Source organism: Saimiri boliviensis, chromosome 10 (genome assembly GCF_048565385.1).
Source record: "Saimiri boliviensis isolate mSaiBol1 chromosome 10, mSaiBol1.pri, whole genome shotgun sequence".
In the NCBI taxonomy this organism is placed as follows: domain Eukaryota; kingdom Metazoa; phylum Chordata; class Mammalia; order Primates; family Cebidae; genus Saimiri; species Saimiri boliviensis.
The window spans coordinates 94509745-94523471 of record NC_133458.1 but is presented as its reverse complement, the minus strand read 5'-3'; the positions used below and the strand labels follow the sequence as shown (position 1 = coordinate 94523471).

Below are 13727 nucleotides of genomic sequence, written 5' to 3'. Positions count from 1 at the left end.
GAAGCAGAGGGTTGGAGATCAGTTTTCTCCCCCTTTATGTCGTTATGTATGTTCCACGTTGGGCATGGAGAGCAGCTCTTTTGCCCTTTGAACCTGGCACAGACCCGGGAAACCTGGGCCCCCTCACTCTAGATGCGTGGCTCAGGCTCGTGGAACAAATCAGCTAGCTTTCCTTTGTTTCTTAATGCTAGGGAGCAGGCAGGGAGTTAAAGGCTGAAGGAAGTTGAGGCACTTGTCCTTAAGACTATATTTAGTGAAGTGGAAGGTACAGCATCTGCCGTTTGTCGTGTCACCTTAGAACAAGGAAAAATCCCCAAGACACAAATATCTAATTGATGTACCATACCCGATCTCCAGATTAAAATGTAATACAGCTATGATGCGTGAGTCTCACTATGAAAACAGCCGATTGGTGAGGAAGGTCAGTTCTCACTAAATTGGAAAGATGAGGCTGTGAGATTAAGAGGAGGCAGCGTTGAGCGGGAGTCCGGATAGCCGGCTCTGTTCCCTGCTCTGCCACCAGCTGCGGTGCTGGTTAAGTCACTGGGCTCTTCCATCCCCTCTCTGCCTTGTCAGGAGGCAGATTCGATGATGTGTAAGTTCCTCCTGCTCTGAAAATCCTTGAACTGAGGACCTGATTTCCAGAGCCCGGGGAGCATCTTAGAAATGGAGTAAATTCCATGAGATTTTCCCAGGGGAGGCGTTGATCACAGTTTGTACAACATTCAGTCATGTATGGTTGCCATGATACCAGGCAGCGTTTTGAAACCATACACAGGGATAAGCTGTTCAGTCAATGGCCTAAATCACCTGCCTTTGCTATCTGGGCCAGTTTTCCGGCAATTCCAGGGGAAAGTAGGGGCAATTGTTAACACCTCGAAGATTTTGTATGATTTTAAAACAAAGTGGTCAAGCATCAACATTGTTTACCAATGACTCATGTGTTCTTTTTCTCTTTGTTCTCCTTTTTAAGAAAATAACATTTTCTCGGTATGTTAATTTCTCTGTTCTATCCTGCATGTACGGAAAAGTGTCTTGAAACCTATAATTTAAACCTCTCCATTTTCTGTATTTTTCCTGCTCTTGAGATTCTCATGTGGCCCTGATTAAAATTTTAATTTGTCAGTAGAGTCAAGTCTTATTAGTGCCATTCCAGCAATTGGGCACTGGGATCATTTGCAAACTCTGCAGGGAAGTTTGCCTTCGCACAGTTTAGGAAAGATTCTATTAATTAGATGAATGTTATAATTGATACAACAAGAGGATTGTTTAACTTAAGGGAAACAATTTATTATGCATGCATGAGAAGCTGCTAGGTATTTACTGACCAAATCGCATGCCCATTATGTACCCTTTTTGTATTTTAAAGATGATCATCTTCTATTGTTTACCTCCTAGCCCAGTTTTTGGCACACTTGAAAGTACTACAAATTGTCTTTTAAAAACAACAACAAAAAAAAACTAGGACAGACGCGGTGGCTCAGGCTTGTAATCTTAGCACTTTAGGAGGCTGAGGCAGGCAGATCATCTGACCGATCTGGCTACCACGGTGAAACCCCATTTCTACTAAAAATACAAAAATTAGCTGGGCGTGGTGGTGCACACCTGTAATTCTAGCTACTTGGGAGGCGGAGGCAGGAGAATCGCTTGAACCCGGGAGGCAGAGGTTGCAGTGAGCCGAGATCGCGCCATTGCACTCCAGCTTGGGAAGCAAGGGCGAATCTCTGTCTCAGTAAAAAGAAGAAAAAAAAAAAAAAACTACTTAGAAGCAGAGGGAGGCGGGAGCGCACTAGGCTGAGAGACTGAGGCTGAGTCTGGGTTCTGGTCCTCACCTCAGCACTGATCAGCAGGTGAGCATAAGTCATTTATCCCATCTGTACGGTTTGAAGATTGGGTAGAGACTTCGGACTGCCGACGTCCCCTTCCAACCTGTTCTGACACTGAGATTTCACTAATTCAAACTAAATCGCCCTACTTGGTTCAAATAAATTATGTTTTTCTAAGTGGCCCAAATCTACCTTCTTCCTCATTTTTTCATTTTGTTAGACTAAGCAGAAAACAAGAGAAAATTTGCCAATGCTTTCTCCATCACTGGTTCTCCAGAGCTTTCCAGCTGCAGAAGTCAGACTACCTAAGGCCTGGTGTAGCCTGGGCAGCTGCTGCTGAGGCTCTGGCTGAAGCCTTGGCATTGATTCTCACAGGCCCCTGGCTGTGCTGTGTGGTCACCCTTTTAGTTGCTGGATTGTAGGGGGCCTGAGGTAGCCCCAAGGAGAGGGCAGGAGCAGCACGGGATTCCTTCGGGGATATGGGCACGATGGTATTTGCCATTTGAGAAACAGTCCACTGGTTTAAGAACGAGAACAGCAGAATTCAGCCCGGCTGATGTCTGAGTTATCTCTGGAATCTTCTGATGGGTCAGGGAAACATTTTCACTGAGGATAATATTTACCTTAATTCGAGTTCTTTAAACCCAGCCTTTCCTACCTCCATCTGCTGTGGACCTAGTAAATGACACAGCTTTGCTTAGTTGTCTGGAGTGGACAGAAACTCTAGCATTTTCTCCTAGAGTTTTTATTCAGGTATCTCACAGCCATGGAGAGATGGCCGCAGCTTGTCAGAGATTCTTTCCAAGGGTAGGCAGGTACAAAGGAATTAACTTGTGGAAGCTTCATCTGGAATAGGGACCAGCCCTGTCCTGAGATGCTATAGGTACCTGCTAGTTCTTCTTGGCTCTGGATGAGCAGAGGCTGTCTTTGGATGGATTTTGTAGAATTTTTTTTTTTGGATAGGTTTTCTTAAAAAGACCATTCATCTTTTTAGGAGTCATAAAATGGAATTACAAACTGATTTTCCAATTAGAGTTTTAAAACAACAGTAACAACAAGCAAATCAACAGCAGCACCACCCTCTGGAAGGTGTCGAGGCAAGCACAGACACTTCTTTTCCAAGCAGGGACCTTGCAGTGCTCTAGCTGAGGATCATTATCTGGTTTGATGGTTCCCACCTTTTGTTGGTGGTGCTTTCTCTGCCACTTCCAGCCCTGATCAGGCATGTACCCAAGCCTTTCCAGTGTTGTTTTACAAAGAACCCAGCAGTTCTTAGAAATACCTCTGGTGACATTCCATAGCCTTAGAGATTTGTTTCTGTTATTGTTAGAATTCAGTGCGTCTAAGGTGTGTGTTAACACTTCTGTAATGTTCTTAGCAAAGACTGAATCTGCCCAGGGGTAATTTCTTTAGCATTTCTAAATTCTTGGTTCTAGGTGGAATAAAAACAGAAACAGAGATAACACTGTCAAGTTCCTTGCTTACATTAGTAGTCCTCTCGTGAACATTTAACTGTGCTCTTGGCAAGTTTTGCAATCCATCTGGTCCAGTATTTTGGTCACAAGTAAAAATTTGCTTGATGGAGCTTAACATCCCACCCCCTGCTCTGTGTCAGATCTAAAATGTACACTGTTGGGGAAAGGAAAAGTAGCCCCAGGCTGTATTGCTAACACACAAATAAAACATGTTGTAGTTTTATTTTCTCTGCCTTTTCACGTTTAAAAAGAAGGACAAATATAGTACCCACATAACTTGCAATTTCCTAGGAAAGAAAAAGAAAAGTCATGAGGTGGTTGGGTGATTTTCTTTTGCTTTAGCTATCACATTAACCCTTGGTATTTTGCTACCTAGATAACAAGATTCTAGGCAGAATGTAAAACATTTTTGGTAATTTTTCCAAATAGTTGCAAAATTTCTAGGCCATCCTGCACTGACTTAGTAACACATGTTGGGATAGGATAGTGACATTTACAGTCTGCTTGTTGGCAGAGAAAGGTCTGTGAAACATTGTGCAATAAACAAAGTGTGTTTCTTCCATTCCCACACCTCGCTGTCCGATTGCTCTCTTGAGGCACCTCCCCACTTCTCTCACCCACGTCTCTTCCCTAGGTTTTCACTCTGCCTACATTTATCAAGAACCCCAAACTGTGTCTCCCTGACCCAAGTCTGGCTCCCTTCTGGCCTCTCCTACTTAAAACCTACCACCCCCCAATCCTGTTCCCAAAAGATTCCTCATCAGTGCTCAGGGAGTAAGTCAGCTAACCGATTCTTTGGTCATTTTCACCACCACCACAATTAATATATAGGTTATTGTCTGCCAGGATCTGGGACTATGGAGGTAAAGAAGACCCGGTCATTCCCCTAAAATAACTTAACCTAAATGGGATTTGGATATGCTTCTTGAGTGAGTCTGGACTCAGGATTGACAAATGCCCTTCAAACTTTTAGATTCTTAGATCTAAAGTTATGTAATGAATAATGCTATAGAATGAATCTCTAATGGTGGAATTTAAGACATCCTGTTAGGCTGGTGAAGAAATTTTAAAGGCTGAGTGATCTAGTGCTTTTAAAATTGTACCCTGTTTATTCCACCTGCCTGTAACATCATTAACAGAGCAGTCTTTAGAGAGAGAGAAAAAAACTTTTTTGGTTCTCAAGTTCCTAATCTGTGAAAGAAGACTGAGTTAGATGATCATCAGATCTCTTTATGCTTTATCCCACATTCGTGATATTTTGTTTGGCAAACATGAAGTATGAGGAAGTTCTGTTGAACTACTTGAGTGTTGTTGGAAGTTTGCTTCAACTGTCATATTAATATTAATTTGAAAATTTATGGAATTTTTTGTAGTTGTATTTCAGAATGCATTGCTTAGTTTTTCAGTTTAAAAACTAGTTCTTTGTTGAATGGGTGATAAATAGGACCACATTTGTTTTTGTTCTTTTCTAGTTAATAATCAATTTCCAGAAATCTTGCTTTCTGCTCCCATGTTGGAATAAAAATTTTGCTTATATAAGATTTTTGCTTATATAAGATTTTTACATAGTTTCCTTCTTTTAAATTTTATGTTGGTTTCCTGCTGGCTGGTTAAAGTAGAAAGTGATGAGGTTTGAAATATGTTTCTATTTTGGGGAGAAATTAAAATTAAAAGACAAAAATAAGTAAATATATTGCCAGATTTTTCTGGGCATTAAGAGGTGTTAATTCCAGATCTTTGGTTTCCTTGATGCATGTAAATTTTGCCTACTTCAGTCAGGTATATATATATAAAATAGCATACAAGATGTCCAATTTTTTTTACTCTTGGAAGTTACCTATCACTGTTAGACTACTGTGACCTTTTAGAATATTTTTTTGGGGAGAAAAAATTGAGCATTTCTTGCAGTGATGTTGAAACTCCCTACTTAGATATGATATGCAACTCATTACTTTTAAAATTCCTTTTTGATAACTTTCACACTGTGGCATTTCTTGAGCCCTCCCTGATATGTCAAAGAGATGCATATAGATTGCAAACTATTTATTCAGGGAACCTCAAATGGTACTATAAATACAGTTGTAAAATGTCACGTTTTTTGCATGCTGGTGAATTAGATTTCCTAAAAATGTTTGTAATCCCAGATAGTTGCTTGTTTTTATTACCAAGGAACATAGGAAGATAATGCAAAAAATGCACACTGCATATCCTTCTTTTCTTTCTGTTCTATTTTGCTATAGTAACTGCTGTATTATATGTGATTTTGTTTTATATTTTGATTTGATTTAGCTTTTACAATTAAGAGCCCAGGTTCAAAGAGATGTGATACGAAACTCTTCTTAAAGATATTTGATTCTTTTTTCCCCTGAATTATATGGGTTAGACACTTAAGAAGTGTTTAATAATGTTGGTCATTATTACAAGGGTGATTTTTTGGAGGAAATTTTTTGTTATCCTTTGCTATCAAGTCTTCCTGCCTTTCGTTCTCTTTTTTCACCTATACTCTGGCTCTATTTCAGTTTGCAGAAGTGAGGATGCCTCATTCATCTTTCAGTTCCTAGTCTGGAGTCTGTCCAATACTGGGTCCTAAAAGAAAGATGAATAAATGATTTATATTTTTAAATGCACTTTTTAATATCTTAGTTTCAAATGTGGAAGTAATTAGAATCTGCAAATTCTTGTTGAAATAAAATGTTTTAGAATAAGGCATCGTGAAACCTATTTATTATTTTTAAATTATAAACAAAAGTCCAGCCCTTTTCTGTGGAAGAGAGAAAGAACAGGGTGTGAAAAAAGGATGAAATAATTAGTTTGACTTTAAATCCTTGGGTAGGCAAGGTGCTGGGCTTGGCATTTTTTCATATGATATAAGCAAAGAATAAAATAAGCTTAGAAGATGTTTTCTTGCATCATTCAAAGTTTTTCAAAACGTGAGGAACACGGTAATTGGCCAAGATTTCAGCTGACATACACATGAAAAGACGGCATATTTTTAATGGTTAGAGTAAGTGGCGTATGATGAGGAAAGAGTACATGACTATATGGATTCAGAAATGCAGAATTAAACACTGTGTCAGTCTGGGTCAAACAAGGAGACAAAAACCGCATAGGAATTTAAACAGAGGAAGTTTAGTATAAGGCATTACTAAGCTAAGACAGGAGACTTACTCTAAAGATGTAAAGAGAACTCAAAAAGTGCCCTCGGGCTGAAGAAAAATATGCAAGGAAGGACACACTTGGAAGCCACTCCCCGAGGCTGGGTTCAGACAGCTTTGGAGAGGATGTCGATGTAGCTCCCTGCAATGGCACGGAAGTTTGTTGGCTTTGGGGCACAGACAAAGCTGAGGCTCATGGGGAGTGGGGGTACCACGGTGGGCACAAAGCCTACAGCCTGCAAGGTCTATGTGGAGACCTGTGGAAAGGTGGTCTCCCAGCCTCAGGACAGGGCTCCATAGTCACTCAGGGACTGCATGCTCTCTGCACACAGGACTGGAGCAGAGATATCCCTGTATACATGCGCCACTGAAGGACAGTGAAGCAGGAGCAAGAAAACGTCAAAACACAGTACTCTGGAGCCAATACAGTGTCCCTGCGCCCTCTACTGACAAAGCCTAATGTTGGCTCATTCAACGTTAGGCTTTGCGTGAAGAAGAAATGCTTTGAGTCCAGTCCACTATCACAGAGCAGCTACTAAGGGGCGTATTTGGAGTTAAGCAGTGATCACCTGACACACTTGGCACAACCCCAAATCCTAATTTAGCCAAATTGTGTTCCTGATAATGAGTGTGATTTTGATACTTTAAAAATGTTCACGTATTAAAATCAAGAAATACTTCTCTTACTAAAGCCAGCTCTTTCTGATTGTATGCATAGTACATGCCTTTTTACATTATTTGTAATATATTGGGTTTTGAACTTTGTATATACAGCCACTCTGGGCCTGAAATTTCTCACGGCTCTTATTTGTACAGCTCTGTCTCATAGGGCTTAATAAGAGCAAGGGATAAGCACGTTTAACAAAGCCCTCTTCTTTTTCTTATTAACATGCTCACCTTTACACTTGATGGCAACAGCTGATTCCCTCCATTAGGCATCATTAAAATGATTCTTTCGGTTATTTTGATTAATGCTTTTTAATTTCGTTGTGCTCCTTCTTGGTCCTAAATTACAAGAGCAGTTAAATAGGAGTGTTCAGTGGAGTGTGTCTGCCATTCATTGTTATGCATATATTTATGTGTTTTGTGTACTTTCTTAAATAGAAGCTTCATAAAAATGAGTGCATTGGCAGAAATGTTTATGTAAAATTACATTTTGCGGAGCTTGATTTTACAACATAATAATACGAGAGAGAATATTGAGGAGTAGAAAGCAGCATCTGCATTGTAAGGTCTCATCATGGTGCCACAATCTAATAGTAATAGTAATAATAATGCCTTTTTTTTTTCTTTCGAGTGCTGACTATGGCCAGGCATGTTCTAAGTGCTTTATTGCATTAACTCATTTGATCCTTACAAAACCCATGTATGAGGCAAGTACTATTCTTATTCCCATTTTACAAATAGAAATATTAAAGCAGAGTTTGAATAACTTCCCAAGGCTGCCTGGCTAATCAATGCTGTGCAGCAGTTTGAACCCAGGCAGTCTGGTTTCAAAGCGCTCATTTCTCAACCACTGTAAATCATACTGCCTGCAGGATCAGTGGAACAGATTTTTTTTTTCAATTGTACTGCCCATCTGACAAGACAGGAAGAAATGCTCAGATGCTAAATACCAAGTAAAATTTGGAAATTCAGAGAGAGCTCTGGAGGCTGACTTTCACCCTGAACTTGCTCTTAACGTTTTTACAACCTCCAGAGCCACAGAAGGCAAAACTCTAGGCCCACCCACGTTGAACTGTATAATTAACAAAGGCTCCTCCCACCATGGAACTGGTACCTCTAGGCTATATTCTCTTGGTAATGGCAAGCTAGAAAAAAACCTGAGACTCCTCCAAGGAAAATTTTCTGTCTTGAACCTTAGAGCTGTGTGGAGGAGCAAAAAATAAATCTCCTCAGAAAATCTGTAACCACAGAACAGCTCATGGATTTACAGCTGAAATTCACACTAGCTGAATAGTCAGAAAAACATTCGCTTAGAATCTAATTAAAGTGGTACTACATTAGTAGTCTCTCTTGTCACCTAGCAGAAGCAAATGCAGATTTTTTGTGAAGGAATTCTTTCTTAATTTGACCATAAAGAACCCTTATGGAATTCCTAAAATACATTAGCTCCCATTCAAAAATCTCAAAACACACAAAATAAATTATTGTTGAAAAACAATCTGCAGTATCAACCTGTAAAGACTTCAGATAATGAATTTATCAGACAGTACATAAAATAAGTAAGTTTAGTGTGTGTACAAAAATGAAACAGGAGATCGAAAATATGTCTAAGGAGCAAAGAGTATTGAAATAAAGAAAATTTGAAAATGAGGCAGGTACAACTTATATTAACTAAAAATATAGAAACAAATTAGCAGCTTGATAGGCAATCAATGACAGATCAGATAGAATCAAATAAAGAATTAATAAGCTAGAAAATGAAATTGAATAAAGTATTTAGAATGTAGTACTACAAGATATAAAAGATGAAATATATAGAAGAGGGCAAAAAGAGAAAAGAGTGAATTTTCCAGAAGTGATTAAAGATACCAACACATTAAACAAGATTAAATTTTGAAGAGGTCCATATGTCTAGATATGACATAGTAAGATAGCTGAGTACCATGACAAGGAGAAAACCCTTAAGCAGTCACAGGGAAAAGACATGTAGCTTTCAGAGGAGCAGTTCAACTAAGTATAGTGATGACAGAGCAGAAAATAGTGGGACAATGTCTTCAGAATACAGAGAGAAAATTAGCCTGTAATTGTATGCTCAGCCAAATCTGTCTTTCAAAAATGAAGGTAAAATAAAGCAATTTTCATACCAGGGAAAGAAGAGCAACATATTATCACAAAAGGAGATTCTAAAATATGTACTTTCAGAAGAAGGTAAGAGATGGTGCATAAAAAGATGAGAGTTAAAAGAAGGAACAAGAAGTAAAGTGGTAAATATGTGGGCAAATTTGAATTAACAGTAACTATCTTTTGAGCTTAAAAAACCAAAATATGTGTCATTTATAACGTATCAGTCAGGAGGTGATTAGATATAACAAGTTTTTTGGGAGGAAGGTAAAGAAGTTGACAATGTTTAGGTTTTGATACATTATATATAATTTCAGTATTTTCAGAATAACCACTAAATTATATTAAATATAAATGGACAAATTATTCCAGTTAGGAGACAAAGATGATCAGTCTGGAGTTTTAAAAATTTTGGCAGTGTGCTGCTTCCAAGAATCATCTTCACAACACATAAAGAAAAGTTGAAATGAAAACTATTTAAAATTATATGCCCTGCAGAGTCCTACCAAAAGAAACCTGATATGTTAATAATGGAATTTAAGGCCAAAAAATATTAATAATAAAGAAGGTCCCAGCAGGTTCCGTTTACCAGAGACATAAAACACTTCTAAATGTTTATATGCTTATTACATTACTACTATGACCCCAAAATATGTAAAGTTAAAATTATTGAAATCACAAGGAAAAACAAAACTGTCTTGTTATAATGGGGCAGATTTTAATCTCTTTATCACTCTAATTGGGTGATCAAGCAGGCAAAAAAACAGTAACACAATTAGTGTTAAGCTTGAGGTAAAAGACATATAGGCCAGGTGCAGTGGCTCACACCTGTAATCCTAGTACTTTGGGAGGCCAAGGTGGATAGATCTTGAGGTCAGGAGTTCAAGACCATCCTGGCCAAGATATCTTGCCTCTACTAAAAATACAAAAATTAGAGCAGGCATGGTGGCGGGCGCCTGTAATCCCAGGTAGAAAGGAGGCTGAGACAGGAGAATTGCTTGAACCTGAGAGGTGGAGATTGCAGAGAGCTGACATAACACTACTGTACTCCAACTTGGGCAACAAAGCAAGACTCCATCTTAGAAAAAAAATGAAAGACGTAAAGAACCCTGCATCCAACATTTGAAGTGAAACAGCATTTTAAGGGCATGTAAAATGCTGCAATGAAAATATTTAAGAAAATTGCACTGTAAAGTCGGTAACAAAAACTAGAAGAAAACTTGTATGTTTGGAAATTATGAATCATGCATGCAAATAAATCGCAGGACAAAGCAGACAATATGGGAAGTATAAAATATTTAGAAATAAATAATGAAAATACTCTTATGTTAAAACTTATGGGATATAGCTGAATAGTACTTAGAAATGTATTGAAGAAAGGCTGGACATTAATGAGATGAAAGCATCTGTGCGGTACTGTTCCCTGCTCAAGTTGGTTAAACCAGGAACTGTGTTTCCCAGATTCTCTTTCCTCGTATAAGAAGGCCAAAAGATGAATTTGTAGGAGACTGGTGGGTAGAATGAATGAAGCAGTTGCCTTTGTTTTCCAGAGGACTTCAGGGTGAAATGAGATGATGAACAGAAATCGAGGCAGATGCAGGTAGGTTCTAGCTTGTCCTCGGTTTCGTCCTTTCTGCATCTAGTTCTTCTTCCCTTTGGCCGGCCACCTCAGGTTCTTTACTGTGGACCCACAAAAAGTGAGCTTTCGACTGGGCGCAGTGGCTCATACCTGTAATCCCAGCACTTTGGGAGGCTGAGGTGGGTGGATCACCTGAGGTCAGGAGTTCAAGACCAGCCTGACCAACATAGAGAAACCCTGGCTCTACTAAAAAATACAAAATTAGCTGGGCGTGGTGTTGCATGCCTATAATCCCAGCTACTTGGGAGGCTGAGGCAGAAGAATTGCTTGAACCCAGCAGGCGGAGGTTATGGTAAGTCGAGATCGCGCCATTGCACTCTAGCCTGGGCAGTAACAGCGAAACTCTGTCTCAAAAAAGTCAGCTTTCCTTAGACCTCTCTGTGAATCCCCCACTTTGTAGGTCCACTGTGGTGCTATATGAGCGTGGCTTGAGTTCCCCGCATAGAAACTCTGACTGGTCCTCCTGCTCCAGGGCTTCAGAAGGAGTGAGTGCTGTCCCCAGCAGGATCAGCACCACCAGCTCCACTTCCCCAGAGCCTCCCGCAGTAGCAAGGTCTAATTGCTGTAAGCATTCCTCGTGTCGCATCACTGGTGGTGGGTCTGCATCCCTTACTGGTACAGCATCCAGCCTCAGTTAGAAAATAACGACCACCTGATAACCCCTCAGAAAATGGAAGGAAATAATGAAACAAGAACTGGAATTAAGGGGAAAATATAAAAATTTTACGTTAGACAGGATCATGAAAGCCAAAAGTTTGTTCTTTGAAAAGATGAATAGAGTTGACAAACCTCTGCCAAGACTGATCGAGGGAAACAAAAAAGCCACAAGTAAATGATGTTAGTAACTGCAGTCACAGCAGAGTTTTAAATCTAATAAAAGAATATTTTGAACAAATTTGAGGCTCATATGTTTTAAATCTTAGACACAATGGGAAAATTCCTAACTCATTAAAACTGACCTAAACGACTACAAAGACCTGGATAGCTTATAACTATTAAAAATAGGAGTGAGAAGTCTCGTAGGTTCGGTGATGGGTTATGAAGATTCATTATAACATTCTCTCCACTTTTGTGTATGTTTGAAAAATCTCTGTACTCAAAAATTAAAGATTAAAAAAAACTTTTCATAGAGACAACAACAGGCCACAGATGTTTTTTTACCACATAAGATGATTGAAGATTAAATGAGATAATACATATGAAGTACTTAGAGAGTACTTCGCACAACATTAAGTGATCAGTCTATTATCACTCTTAACATTCCTTGGGCTTGTTTGCAGGATCACTCTTCAACCTATACTGAGGTACGAAAGTAGAGTTTAAAATAGATAATCTCTGAAAACCTCACAGAGGTAGACACAGAGGTTAAGGTCATAAAAACATTTTTTGTGTACTTTTACAGTAATCAGACTGAAATCATCCTATACTACCAATTCATTTATTTAGCAAATTGTTTACTAAGATGTGGGTTAAAGGAGAGATTCAGCCTAGCCCCTATCAGGTAAACCCTCTTGAACGTGCAGTGATTTCTGGACTTCAGTGATGAGGGTAACATGATGGATAGCTAGGAACTTGCTTTAATCTTACTTTCTATTATTGAGAAATTCAGGAAAATAGCCAAATTAGTGTATTGTTCAGGTGTTCCAGAATAAATTTACGGAATTAACATTTTAGCGTGCTCTAGAATAGCAGCTCAAAATCTTATCCCATACAGGCACAAAATATTCTGGTATGTATGTATTCATAAAGGAGAGTACAGATGGCCCTCAACTTAAGAGATGGGTGGCTTCTGCAACATTGTTGTACCTTGGCTCTTGAGTCATGGAGGTGAGGAGCTACAGACTTGGGAATGGGTTTCAGGAGCAGAGGACAGGAGTGTGCACCAGGAATTGTTAGCATAAAGAAGACCAAGAGAAGGGTGCTGTGCAGCCACATAGGTGATTGCAGAACAGCAGCCTGAGCCTCAGCTGAGCATGAAACCAGGTAACTCTCCTGACTTCATGAGCTGTGTTTGCTTTCAGTTTAATCCCTAGTTCAGCACTTGTCATACGGTGACATGATTCTTAAGGAGGAAAAGGTTTAGAATGATTTCTTCTGTGAAGTTTCATGCTCACACTCGGGTAATAATACATTCAGTCCAGCCTCAACAATTTCTTTCTTTTTTTTCTTCTTTTTTTTTTGTAGTTGTTGAAATAGATCAAGGAATGAAGCTGCCACGTGGTGTTGCCCTTTGAGTGTTGTAGTTAATTTTTTTATGGTAAAGACTTGCACTCCCGGGAGTCCCATCTGACACGAGGCTGTTCTCTGCTGTCATGTACATGTGGTGTGAACTGCCTCCTTTTACTAATTAACTTGCCTCCTTTTATTAATTAGTGCTCATTTATGCTTTAGTTTATTGTGTGCTCCAGGTTTTTTTTTTAAAGAGATACTCTCTAAATCATATACCCTCACCCCTTTATTACCTACCCTCAGTCACTCACTAGATATTTATGGAGCCCTGCACTGTGAAGCCCTGAGCTGGGTGCTTAGAGGATTCCGCGATGGGTAAGACACTGTCTCTGTTCACAAAGAATGGAAAGCAGAAGGAGCAAACAGGCTACTGTGTAGTATAGTATCAGGCAGAAGATAAGCACCATAGTACAGTGTTTTCTGAGAAATCAAAGGAAGAGGAGGTTGAATCCTGACTGTGCTGAGCTATGAGGCCTTAAACAAGTTACTTAACATCACTGAGCTTCAATCTCTGCATCTGGAATGTGGGGCTTGTATTATATGTGTTGCTTTGTGGTTTTCAGGAATAGAAATGATCTCTCTAAAGCACAGTGTGTGGGAAACAGGCTCTCCTTCA

At 39.3% G+C, this 13727-nt stretch overlaps 1 protein-coding gene across 3 annotated transcripts in view; it reads left to right on the top strand.

Annotated features, from left to right (window-relative positions):
- JAZF1 (JAZF zinc finger 1) overlaps window positions 1-13727 on the top strand; it is a 349651-nt gene that overhangs the window by 115250 nt on the left and 220674 nt on the right. The window lies entirely within an intron of this gene.